Here is a 6,000-nt window from a genome sequence, read left to right on the forward strand (position 1 = left end):
TTTCAAGTCTTGCCATAGATTTTGAATCCAGGGACCTACCAATGTCGTCTTGGCAAGCTACCAAAAAAAGACTGTACCAGGTTTTCCTCTTGGATTTTACATGTGCTTACTGTAGCTCTATTCCGTTTCTTTTTATCCTAAAAGCCAATGACAAGCATACCCATAACCAATGTTCTCTCTAAGCTGCAGTCGTGCGCGGGCGCGCAGTAGCCCCGAGACTGCCAAGCAGCTCCCACAGGACTGCCACGCAGAACAAATATTAGTCCACAGAGAGAAGCATGAGATTGAACTGCACTAAACTTTCTAGAGCTGTGGTCACCAACCGGTTGATTGTGATTGACTGGTTGATCTCCAAGGCCTCCCTAGTCCATTGCCAAACATTTGTGTAATAAAAAATCAACAATAAAGACTCTTTTTTTTATTAGTCTCATGCTGTTGGTGGTAGGTGAACACGATTCAGCTGCCCTGTGGCCGGGTAGAGAACTGTCGCCATTTTTAACCATTTCATGTGTCTAAATGTACAAACTCTGCCTTCCTGGTGGCCCAGAGAGCAAATCAAGTGCACTAGAAGCCAACTGCTGGCCAATCGGATGGCTCAGATGATTGTGTCTGCAATAATGTAGCAGGCGTAAAAGAAAGCTACAGCAAAGTTGATATGTTGATATGTTTGAAACCACAACTAGACAGAGACTGTCAACTAATACAGTAAAAAGCTTTTGGTTTTATGAGCGAGTTCATGTTTAAGTTATTTCTCACTGTCAGCACTTTGTATTCAATACTTTTATAAGCCATAAAATGCACTTTCTTCCTATTTCCTCTCAGCACTACAACAAGCACTGCAGCAGAAATGAATGAGTAGGAAAATGTATCTATAGTCTTGCGTTGTTATTATTAGCAGCTTTGGTCTTTTTTAATATCAAGGAATATTTCACTTTTTCTGTTCATAAGAGCAACAACATGAATTTGTGCATGAGGCAGAAATAATGTGGTGCGACTCAAATTTACCCATCAGCTGGAAGACAGTGTCCCTTTTTGGTCAGTGTCAGTGGAGGAAAGAGAGAGCGGATGGATGTTGAGAGGCGGACCCTCAGTCTGCTGCTCTCTCCCTCCGCTGAGACTGTCCATCAGATTCAGGCACCGTCAGCCCAGTAAAACACAAATAAAAAGTGAATTATTTAAATGTAGGATTCTATTGCATTGACACGCACCACAGCCTTTACTCTACACAGACCAGTGCGGCGTAAACAATCAGAGCTGCAGTAGGCCTATATGCAAATAGACCATTGCCATATATGGATCTGTACTATTTACTTTGAACTGGACTGTGTTTACAGCATGAGTGGTTGTGAGTAGATGTGCTTGTTTTGAGATCAAAGCGAGAGCTGCATGTAGCCACGTGTGCACATTTTGTAATAACGCATTTTATTTTGTAAAGGTTTCTTGCATCAAACAACACAACAACATTTTCAGTCCCCTCCTTGTCTGAAGGACAAGTGGATAAACAGGTAAATGTCAAGCCCTATCATGAATGATAGAACAGCTATTTCTATGTTAAAATGTTATGGATTTTCTCATTTTCTCCATTGTGTCTGATGGTAGGCCATTCTGGTAGGCCTACATTATGATCAAATAGCCACAGTGCCCTACTTGGCCACTGTTAAAATTGTAACTTAAAGCGGGTACAGCCTCAGTGTTCACAACATTCAAGTTGCTCAGCAGACCTGAAATTTGTCAATAACAATTACAGGGAACATTGCTCATCACATAATGCAGCCCCCACCAAACTTGGAAATATGGAGAGTGGTACTAAGTAATGTGTTGTATTGGATTTGGCCCAAACATAACATTTTGTATTCAGGAAAAAAAGCTAATTGCTTTGCCAAATTTTTTTATGTGTTACTTTAGTACCTTGTAAACAGGATGAATGTTACTCTGTACAGGCTTCCTTCTTTTCAGTATTGTGGAGTAACTACAATGTTGTTGATCCATCTTCAGTTTTTTCCTATCACAGCCATTCAACTCTGTAACTGTTTTAAAGTCACCCGTTGCCTCATGGTGAAATCCTTAAGCTATTTCCTTCCTTCTTTGTAATGACTTGGTGTATTGATACAGCAGCCAAAGTGTAATTAATAACTTCACCATGCTCAAAGGCATATTCAGTGTCTGCCCTTTTTTATTTGACCCATCTACCAATAGGTGCCCTTCTTTGCGAGACATTGGAAAAACTCACTGGTCTTTTTGGTTGATTCCGTGTTTGGAATTCACTGCTCGACTGAGGGTACAGATGTACATGTGTATGTGTGGGGTACAGAGATGAGATAGTCATTCAAAAATCATTTGAATCACTATTATTGCGAGTCCATGCAACTTATTATGTGACTTGTTATGCACATTTTTACTCCTGAACTTTTTATTAATTTGTAAAAATGTATCAAAACATAATTCCACTTTGACATTATGGGGTATTGTGTGTAGGCCAGTGGCACAAAATCTCAATGTAATACATTTTAAATTCAGGCTGTAACGCAACAAAATGTGTAAAAGGTCAAGGGGTGTGAATACTTTCTGAATGCACTGTACATTCTCTTGAAGGTTTTTCTTTGACTATACCGCCACCTGGTGTATGAATAGATTACTGTACTCAGTACATGGATAAAAAGGTAAAGAGAAGCTTCATAGGTCTACATTTCCAATAAGAATTTGTTAGTTGGCTTGCTTTGATGATAGTGAATTGCAGCTTGTGCTTTATAATTCGTTCTTATTACTCAGGATAATTTTTTAAATAAAAATCTTATTACTTGAAACCCATCGTCATCTTGGCTTCAGTAGCATTCTAAACTAAGATAATCCAACCAACCTACTGGGTGCCATGCGTTGGTTGTTTTGGTTGCGTTATCACTCAGTAAGATGGAGGATTGCTATATAGCCTATTCTGGGATTTGTTCATAACTGCCTGAAAGCATCAGATTAAAGAATAACATTAAAACTAGGAATTACAGTGCATAGTGAAAGTCTACACACCCCTTGCACAGTCTTCACATTTTGCTTAAAATTAAACAACATTTTCTCCCTAATGATTTACACAGCCTACTTTCATATTGTCAGTGTGAAGAAAAAGGATAGAAAATGTTCCAAATTAATTCAAAATAGAAAACTAGGATGTCTTGATTGCCTATGTCTTCACACCACAGAGTTAATACTTAGTGGAAGCAAGATTCTACTAACTTTGCACAATGCTTAGGGCAACATATATCCATGTTGTCCACACACACACATTGATGGACAGCAATTTTCAAGCAGATTTAAGTCAGGACTGAGACTGGACGACTCAGGAACACTAAACACCTTTTGGAAAGCCATTCTGGTGTGTCTTTGGCATTACAATTACCATGGTTAGGTATTCAGAAGACTGAGGCAGATTTTCCTCTAACTTTTATCTGGGCTTTGCGCCTTTCAAATGTATTTTGATCCTGACAAACTCCCCAGTCCCTGCCGGTGACAAGCATACCCATAACATGATACTGCCAACACAGTACGTATAAGAGCAGAATGTGTAGATTGGAAGGTTAAAACATCCAATTGATTGACTTTTTAGATTAAACTTTAAGGCATGAAAAAAAATCTGTGCTTCCTCAAATACATAAGTCATCAAACAGGCGTCGTAACATAATTTAAGAGATATGTGATCAAGAGATAAACATGCTATCCAAACAGAAATGCATGGGATGTGTGCAGGGCCAGATTACCGAAAGGTAAAAATATATATAATTGAGTTAATAAACTCGCATACAAACATGGTCTCTTTTTTGTTTTCTTGAGTAAGGCAGCTCCAAATTGTAGGTGTTTCAATCTAACACAGTGCTAGAAAATACGGAGCGTTGCGTCGTGATTGGCTCAGTGTTCTGTCACTCATGGAGACACTACGTCACCACAAAGTCGGTAGACCTCGAAAATTCTAGCCTATTGGGTGCTGCCATAGAGTTACATTAGACGTGACCATGCAAGAAGGCGCAAGATAAGATGACGTCAAATAACCCTATATCTACAGTAGCGTTGTTTAGACTGATCATGTCAACATTATACTTTCAAAATCTTAGCTAGCAGTCGTCATCATGAATCAAGTCAACAATCTATGCAAATCCTTTTTAATCCTTGTCATATGAAGATAAATAATTAAGAGAAATTAGAGAAAATGTGTCGGTGCTCATCGGCCATTGGACATTACACAACAATTTGGAAATCGCAAATTCAACAATGAGTGGTTTGGAAGGAATCAGTGGCTAACTGCAAGCATTGCAAAGCAATCATTAGCCAGCTATTCAGTGGAATGGCTGTGGCTGTGTGGTCCCAAGTCTAAGATTAAGGGTATTTTTTCAGAGTTTAAAATGATAAACATTCAACATTGGCCATGCTGTCATTGAAGCATGATTTGTGCCGTGCTCAAAACAACTTTTAACTCGAACTGCAAAATCTTTAGTGAGTTCCAGGAATCTGTGATCTCAGGAAAAACGAGCTACAACTCGAAATTGTAAATCAGGAACTCAGGCCTCTTTCTAGAGCTACGACCTGAATATCACTGACGTCATCATGATTCAACTTTTTTTTCTGGAGTTCCCAGTTGTCTTGGACCATAAAGCACCATAAATGCTAGACTTTGATGACAGTTGATGACATTTTCCCATGCAGGATCTGTTCAAGTGAGCACAACACAACAAAGTGAGTCTAAAAATGTCTTGTATGCTGCTGCATAAATTATGTAATATGCCAGGGAGATATGTATACTGTAGCTAAGAAAGTAACACTAAGTGTATGTTGTGTAGTAAGTTGTTAGTAGCCCATGTGCCTCACCCTAATAATTTGGTCACTTTTCACCTCAAATTTTGCTTTCATTGTCTGCTTGTCTGCTTATGTGCCCCAATTATTTATCGGTTCTGACTTGGTGTACAGGGAGAACACTGTAAGAATGGCCCATGTTCTGAATTCTGTCGCTGTACATTTAAAAAGTGCTTTACAAATAGTTATATTGACTACGTCCCTCCTAGCTCGCTCATTAATGTCTTTATCGAAATTACGGATAGCCTCTTATCCGCTTGTCGTCTCCTTATGCCATAGTTTGTACATCTCAATTGTCAGTCGAGACCACGTATTTAAGCAAGTCAGCCATATCAGTATTTTTCTTTTAAAGGCAGTAAATGAGGCTGAATTAACTGTTTCGCAGCCAGACAAGGCTCCGCTGATAGTCAGGTGTAGCAGTGGTATAGTGCAATTAATATTGTTTAGTGGTGTGTTGTGTAGTGGATTTGCTGGCATGCATCCCAGAATTTTTTTGGGACCCACCAAGATTTACATGCTAAAATCGCCACTGTGTGACGGCCTAATGAGTTGAATATTGGAGATCATTACAGCCAAAATGATTTTCTTTTCATCCCGCTATGTAAAAAAAAGCTGATTTGGCCTTTCTAGGGAGTTTTTCCTAGCCACCGTGCTTCTACACCTGCATTGCTTGCTGTTTGGGGTTTTAGGCTGGGTTTCTGTACAGCACTTTGAGATATCAGCTGATGTACGAAGGGCTATATAAATACATTTGATTTGATTTGATTTGATTTAAACTAGTTTTGTTCAGCTAATAAGATGAAAACATTACTTCAAACTACTTTTGGGTACCTTGTTAACATTTCAGCAATATGAACGTTGCTACATTTCGGAAGAAAACGTGTAATCTGTTTGACACATTAATGTGACTTACAGATCACAAAGTCATTGAATTTCCAGTCCGTTCGTATGCAAATCAATTTGATTCATACTCTGGCTTGTCTTGTTGACATGTTTCTTTTTTTTTTAGCTTCCCTCACCTTGTCTTGTCTATCCTCCATTATGATACAGTTTTTCCTATCTTGCATAGCTTATTAGTACACCCTCGTGGTTGAATATACTGTATATGTACCTACTGTAGGTCCTAGGAAATACAATGAATAATGTGGAACTAACAAAAAGCATCAA

The sequence above is a fragment of the Oncorhynchus kisutch genome, linkage group LG12 (genome assembly GCF_002021735.2).
Source record: "Oncorhynchus kisutch isolate 150728-3 linkage group LG12, Okis_V2, whole genome shotgun sequence".
In the NCBI taxonomy this organism is placed as follows: Eukaryota; Metazoa; Chordata; class Actinopteri; order Salmoniformes; family Salmonidae; genus Oncorhynchus; species Oncorhynchus kisutch.